Below are 7,932 nucleotides of genomic sequence, written 5' to 3'. Positions count from 1 at the left end.
GCCTGCCCCTACTCCTGTCTCCTTGTCTGCTTGGCTCCAGGGCTGTGGTCTTGGGAGGAACATGGCCGATGTGGCGCCAGACCCAGAAGGGGAAGTCTTCCCAGGGACTTGTTTTGTCATCACTGGGCCCCAGGAGTTGGGGTTCCTGTGCAGACTGGCTGGGGCCAGAACAGTGTGGGCTGACCTTGGGGAGTCCCTGCTACACTCCCCTCTGTGTGCCTCCACCCTCCTCAGGCAGGGCGTTAGGAGGTGGGGCTGCCTCCATCTGCTGGGTTCAGTGGGCACCGAGGAACGGGGAAGCGCCTGGGATGGAAGGAGGGTGGTGGCAGGAACGAGTGGGAAGCCGTGGCCAGGACTGGTGACCAGGTGACTTCCCCTTTCCGGGCCCTGGACTTTGACAGAGTAATTTCTAATTAAAAAAAGAAAAAGGCAGGGAAGGAAACGTGGGAAAAGCAAATCATTGGCTCTCTTAAAAGGAAATGAATTTTGTCCTGGGCCCAGAGGGCTAAGTGACAGATGGAAGGCCCTGGAAGACACATAATCCGGAGCCGGCCAGAGGCAGTGCCAGTGGCCTGGGCCTTGGCCTGAGACTTGGATTGGCCTGACCTGAGCCTGGCCCTGCCTGTCTGTGGGGCGGGGGCTCCTCTTGGGCTTGTTGGCCCCAGTGGGGCCTGCTGGCATAGGGTCTGGAGCCGACTGGCATTTTCCACTGGAGTCAGACTTGGGCAGGCCCGTGGCCTGGGAAGGACGAAGAGGCCCTCAGAACAGGCTCAGGACACAGTGTGCTATCTTCAGCTGCCTGGGAGCCCGGGGTTCAGAGGGGAGCGGGACCCCAAGAGTACCCGAGATGGTGTATGGCCATCAAGAACTCCTGCTCTGGAGGAGACAGACACGGTGGCAGCAAGGGCAAGCGTCCCCTCGAGCCTTGGTTTTCTCATCTGTCAATGGAGCTAGTGACAGTAGCCTCCTCACAGGAGTATCGTGAGGACCGCAGGGGACAATGTGAATAAGGACTGGACCCAGGGAAGGCCTAACGGGCCTGGGGAGGCATTCTGGGGGTATGTCCTGTTCCTCCCTCTCTTGTGGGGAATGGGGATAGCTTGGCAGGGGTGCGCTGAGACTCCACGAGTCGGACCATTGGATGAGGGCCTTGGCCGCCAGCCCCTCACCTGGACCACTCTCCTCAGCCTGGGCCCCCGTGAGTGGACCCCAGCTCCGCCCCCAGCCTGCCATCAACACGAATAGGTGGGAGGAGTTTGGGGGCGTGGAGTGTAAGTGTTTGCCTGTGCCCACAGAGCCCCTTAGCCAGGACCCTGCATGAGTGTCTGTACCCACGGGTCCCCACGCCTGGACCTTGGCTGCCCCGGTGGCTCTGGTTTCACCCTCTTTTGGGAGGTGAGTTGGGGGAAGTGGGAGATGCCAGGGGCTTGCTCCTTCCTAGGGGTGCTGTCAGCCCTGCAACCTGACTCTGGAGCACAAGGTCCTTCGTTCCTGATTGGGTGCCTGGGGCTTGGTTTGGTTGGGGCTGAAGACTCTGGGTTGCTGGGTTACAGTGCGAGGTGAGGGGCTGTGTGGGGTTTTCCTAGTGGTATGCTTGTGGACGCGTCCTGGTGGTTTGTGTTTCTGGTGTCGGCTTATTGTACCTGAGTTTTAGACCTCCGTATGTGTGTGCCTGCATAACGTGTACCCACCTGTGTCATATTTAAGAGGCCGAACATTTTGTCTCTGGGTGTCCGTGTGTGAGCAGCCACATTTGTGAAAGTCTGTTATTTGGTAGAGTTCAGTGTTTCTGCACAAGTCGTGTGTATGTGTGTGTATGCGCGTGCGCGCGTGTGTGTGTGATCGGGCTGGTGGTGAGGAGTCGGGCTCCTCTGGGATCAGCCTGGCAGGGGACCCTTGGGAGAGATTAATTCTCATTTGGAAAATGGTTTCGGCAGTTACACGCTTGATCTCTTTCATGAGGCAGATTTCCAGAGCTGCTCCCTGTCTTGAGGGCAGGATGGGGTGGGGGAGAGCACAGAGGCCCCCCGTCCCTCTCCTTCCCACCCTCTCCTCCTCTTCCCTCCTGCCTCCTTCACTTTCTTCAGCGCTCCCCACCCCGCTGTGACCCAGGGCAAAGGATGGACCGGTTGCTGAGGGGCTGATGTGCGGAAGACACACACATATGCACCCAGACACACATGTCACCCTCAGGTTGGTCTCTGGACCAGCAAACTCCAGATGCTGGGGTGCAGGGGCCTGAGAGATTGGCTCTCACTGTCCCTTTACAGAAGGGGATGCTGTGGCTCAGAAAGGGAAATGGCTGACTGAGGTCACGTAGCTGGCGGCTCAGAGGGAATCCAGACCTTGTCCCTTCCGCGGCTAACTCCCCGCTTCCCCTCCATGGTTCCTTAATTCTCACTCCAGCAGCAGGGGAGAGGCCATCACAGGGACTTAGGCGATCCGGGATTAGCAGGGAAAGAGCCGCCTGTCTGCCGGCAGCAGCTCTGGAGGCTTTTAGGCCAAGGTGAGCCCCCCAGAGCCTGGCAGGTGTGTCTGTGAACACAGGTGACACACACACTCACCCCACTTATGCCTGTGGGTGTGAGGAATTAGGCTAGTCCCTATCTGTTCTCTTCACCCAGCCCAGTATTTGGAACCCCACAGATGCTTGACCAATGAGGAAGGAGGAAGAATGTGGGGTTCGGGCCCTGGCTGCTGGACCACATCAACAGAGGTGGGGCAGGCGGTCTAGGGGAGCAGATAGGAGGGAAGACGTGAGCCCTGAGCTGGGCGACAGGCCAGGCAGGGCTGGGGAGGGAGTGAGACGGCTGTTCCTGGTGAGAGTTTGAATCCTGTTCTGCTCTTACTGGCTGTGTGACTCTGGGTCAGTGCCTTTATTTGTCTGAGTCCCAGTGGGTGGGGGTGGTAAGGGTTACCTGGAAGGGTTGTGGAAAGAGTAAGTGAGCCAGCAGACATAAAGGGCAGCCCACCTGGGGCACAGCCAGCACAGTGTACATGCATGTGAGGGTCTCCACAGAGGCTCCTCCAGGCCTGTGTGCGCTCAAAAGTGTACACTCACACATACACACACCATACACCCCGGCTGCCTGTAAAGACCAAGACTGCATCTCTACCTCCTGCAGCCTTGGCAGGCCCCTGGCACAATGTGTCATCTGGACGCTGTCCCCGTTAGGCACACACCTGCTGTGAGTATATGCACACATGTGCATACAGAGGACAGCTGGGGGCGATGGTCTGTGTGGCACATGGACTAAGCCATGTGTCCCCTCATTCTCTCCGACCTGGCTTGGGGCACTTTGTGGGGTCACTGTGAAGACAGGGGCTCAGAAAGGTTATCATCTGGAATCCCCTTCTGGAATCTTGGGGTGAGGAGGGGGAGGAGGAGGGCTGGTTCCCTCCCTGCAGTGCCGGTATTGGGAGACACATCTGTATGTACATCTGGCTGCTGGAAACATCAGGGACTGGGATGCCGTGGAGTGAATGAGAGCAGGAGGCTCTGTGTGGAGATTAGCTTGGTTGTGAGGGTGCCCATCCTGCCCACGCCCACTCCCTGCCACTCTCTTTTGCCCACCTGGTCACTGGATCCATTTGGTGTTCCAGGGAGCAGCAGGACCTGCTCTGCCCATGGCCAAGCTCTATGGGTCAGATGGTCAGGTGCTAACATGTCCCTTAACCCTACACAACAAAGGGTGTGCATGGGGGCTGCAGAGATCATGGAGAAACTGACCAGGGTGGAGTGGAGGGTTCACACTGGGCAGAGTGGACCGAGCATGCTGGCTGGCTAGCTAGCTGCAGCCCAGTGAGGATGACTGCACAGCCGGACAGGTCTGCAAGTCAGAGCCCAGCTTCACTGCTTACTGTGTGACCCTGGGCAAATTACTGCCTCTCAGAGCCTCTGTCTCCTCATCTGTACCATGGAACTAAGTGATCTGTATTGATGCATAACAAATTACTCTGAAAGTTAGTGGCTTAAAACAGCAATGTGCATGCTCAGTCACTCAGTCATGTCCAACTCTTTGTGACCCCATGGACTGTAGCCCACAAGACTCCTCTGTCCATGGGATTTTCTAGGCAAGAATATTGAAGTGGATTGCCATTTCCTTCACCAGTAAAACAACAAACACACATTTAATTATCTCACATTTTCTGTGGGTCAGAAATCTTGACACTGTAGCTAAGGCCTCCAGTTTAATGTCCTTCTTGAAGTTAAAATCAAGTTGCTGGCTGGGGCTGCAGGCTCATCTGAAGGCTTGAGGGGGAGCCCCATCTAAGCTTACTTACTTGGTGATTGGTGGTCCCCAGTCCCTCCAATGTGGGCGTGTCCACAGGGCCACCTTACACTGAGGCTACTTTTCCCAGAGGGAGCAACCTGAGAGGCAAGGAAAAAAGATGGAGTCTAATGCTGGCCTGCATTTCTCATCCTGGGGACCCTCAGCGTATGTATGTGGGGGTGGCCTGTAAAACAAGCACATATAGTTAGTATAAATTCTAAAAATCATTCTAGTGTTTCCAAAGGCAGATGGATCTGAGGCCTGGGTTTGAAGCCCACTTTGCTGGTGACTAGCTGTCTACCCTGGAGAAAGCAATGGCAACCCACTCCAGTACTCTTGCCCGGGAAATTCCATGGACGGAGGAGCCTGGTGGGCTGCAGTCCATGGGGTTGCTAAGAGTCGGACACGACTGAGCAACTTCACTTTCACTTTTCACTTTCGTGCATTGGAGAAGGAGATGGCAACCCACTTCAGTATTCTTGCCTGGAGAATCCCAGGGACAGAGGAGCCTGTTGGGCTGCCGTCTATGGGGTTGCACAGAGTCGGACACGACTGATACGACTTAGCAGCAGTAGCAGCAAGGGCTTTTTACAACCCAGCCTTGGGAGTCCCATCCCATCACTTCAGCTGTATTCAATTTGTTGGAAGCTAGTTGCTAGGTCCACTCCACACCCTAGGGGAGAGGGTTACGAAGGGGCTTACAGAATTACAAAGGGATGGCCAGGAGGTGGAGGTAGGGATCACTGGGGACATCTTCAAGGCTGCTTCCCACAGATCCCTAACTGTCAGGGCTTGGCAGAGTGGGATGAGGCTGTACAGGAAAGGCACTTGTGTCAGTTCCTGACACAGAAGAAAACAAATCAACCCTTGCAATTTTTCTCCTTCTTCCTGTAGGCAGGTGGGGAGTGCTGGAAGGTTCTGGAGCAGCCTGGACTGTAGTCAGGCATGGAGTGCAGGATTCTGGTTCTGGGCAAGGAAGGAAGCTGTGCCTTTAGTCCTCACTTTCTCTGATTTATCCACTGGGCACCAGAAAAAGCAAGGCACCAAGTGGGTGCTGCTTGATCATTAGCAAGTTTTCAATGGACTGAAGAAGTGAACAGGGGCAGCTCATTCAGTGCTTTTATTGAGTACCTGCTTTGTCTGCTGAGCTAGGCGCTGGGGAAACAGCAGTAAAAAGACAATGGTCTCTGCCCTCAGAAGGCTCACGGTCCATCAGGGAGACACATAAATAATCCCATAGCCTTTCCTAGCCAGAGAGCCGCAGAACACAGAAAATGGTCTGAGTGACTCTTTTCTCACATGCCCAGAACCATTCTGGGTGTGAGGAAGACAAGTCCATGCATTGCCTACAATGGGTGCCTCAAGGCATTTGGGCTAAATTCTGTGGAGGATCCAGATTTGACAAAGGCTGCTTGGGTGATGGAAGGTCTGTTAGGGACATAGGGGACCCCTGGACCTGGTTTGGGAATGAGAGAGACTTCCAGGAGAAGGTGGGCTTTAAAATCAAGGTCTGAAGGATGAGTGAGAGAAATTCAGGTTTATAGGTGGGAAGGAGGAAGGGATGGTTTCCAGAAGAGAAATAGGCTTGGGCCAGGCCTTGAGGCTAGAAGCAGGTGAGGGAGGTGGGCCCCTGGAGGGAACCCAGAGAAGTTCACATCTGGCCAGTTTTATAATCATCTCTCTCACTTGAAGCCCCTCCCCACCTGCTCTCTGGCTTCCTCTGAGTCTCCCCCAAAGAGGAATCCCTGTTCAGTGACTGTGTGTAAACTAGCCCAATCTAGGACCACTCTGCAATCTGGGTTTACGGTGTTTGGGGTAAATGAAAACAGAAGTGTCTGGCCTCCAACTGGTCTGAAGTGAACTGATCATTTCCTATGGTTGTGGTTGTTGCTTTTATAAGAAACAATAAGACCTTATGTTGGGATCAGGTGTTAAAGTTTGAAAATTTCTTTTACATCCATGAAGTCACTGGGTTCTTACAATGGCCTGGAGAGGTGGGCAGGGCAGCTATGATGACTCTGTTTTACAGAGAAAGCAATTAAGGTCCAGAGGGATGAAGCAACTTGCCCAAAGTCACACAGCAAATCTGTGGCATGGTCAGGGTTGAACCCAGGACCTCCTGCTTCCAGGGCTCCTGCTCTTTGCCCTGTTCCATACTGTCCAGAAAGTGAGACAAGCCTCCCTCATTAGTGATGTAAATGATCATGCCAGCACTGGTATTCAGGTCCGCAGGTTCAGGATGAGGCTGTCTTAAACATAGTAGGATCCACCTGGGCCTTGAAAGATGGGTGGGATTTGGAGAGGCATGGGTGAGGCAGGGAGAGAAGATATGCAGGGAGGGGGAAATAGCTTGACCAGAGGTGTAGGAGAGCACAGATTGATGTTAATTGAAACAATAATATAATTATCTACAACTGTGGGCTTCCCTGGTGGCTCAGACCGTAACGAATCTGCCTGCAATGCAAGGAGACCCAGGTTTGATCTCTGAGTTGGTCAGATCCCCTGGAGGAGGGCACGGCAATCTACTCCAGTATTCTTGCCTGGAGAATTCCATGGACAGAGGAGCCTGGTGGGCTACAGTCCACGGGGTTGCAAAGAGTCGGACACGACTGAGCGACTTAACACTTTCACTTTCACACTTTTATTTACAACCATTATTAGTAATAATAGAATTATTATTATAGCAACTACTTACTGGGTTTTGTTTTTTAATTAAAAAAATTGTATCGCAATATAGTTGACTTAGAACGTTGTGATTGTTTCAAGCGCACAGCAGAGGAACTCAGGCATACATATACATGTGTCCATTATACATATACATGTGTCCATTATACATATACATGTATCCATTATACGTATACATGTGTCCATTATACGTATACATGTGTCCATTATACGTATACATGTGTCCAGTATACGTATACATGTGTCCATTATATGTATACGTGTCCATTATACGCATACATGTGTCCATTATACATATACATGTGTCCATTCTCCTCCAAACTCCCCTCCCATTCAGGCTGCCATGTAACACTGAGCAGACTTCCCTGTGCTATACAGTAGGACCTTGTTAGTTATCCATTTTAAAATGTAGCAGTGTGTACCTTTCTATCCCAAACTCCCTAACATCCCTTCTCCCCATCCTTCTACCCTGGAAACCTTAAGTACATTTTCTAAGTCTGTGAATCTGTTTGTGTTTTGTAAATTCATTTTTTTTTGTAATGAATTTTTTTCCAGATTAATTTTTTGCTAAGTTCATTTGTATACTTTTAAAAATTGGACTCCACAGGTAAGTGATATCATATGTTATTTGTATGTCTCTGTCTGACCTACCTCACTTAGTGTAATAATCTCTAGATCCATCCATGTTGCTGCAAATGACATTATTTCCTTCTTTTTTATGGCTAAGTAATATTCCATTGTATATATGTGCCACATCTTTATCTATTCATCTGTTGATGGACATTTAGGTTATGTCCATGTCTTGGATATTGTAAAAAGTGCTGTAATGAACCTTGGGGTACATGTATCTTTTCGAATTATGGTTTGCTCTGGATATATGCCCTGGAGTGGGATTGCTGGTAAATATAGCATCTCTTTAATTCTTGTAAGAATGCCATGGAGGTCTGCTGTGGTCACCATTTTACAGATGAGA

General features: G+C 51.8%; 1 protein-coding gene across 2 annotated transcripts in view; it reads left to right on the top strand.

Annotated features, from left to right (window-relative positions):
* NEURL1 (neuralized E3 ubiquitin protein ligase 1) overlaps positions 1-7,932 on the top strand; it is a 73,813-nt gene that overhangs the window by 43,137 nt on the left and 22,744 nt on the right. The window lies entirely within an intron of this gene.

The sequence above is a fragment of the Bison bison genome, unplaced genomic scaffold (genome assembly GCF_000754665.1).
Source record: "Bison bison bison isolate TAMUID 2011002044 unplaced genomic scaffold, Bison_UMD1.0 scf7180017864456, whole genome shotgun sequence".
NCBI lineage: Eukaryota > Metazoa > Chordata > Mammalia > Artiodactyla > Bovidae > Bison > Bison bison.
This window is presented reverse-complemented; position numbering and strand designations above follow the sequence as displayed.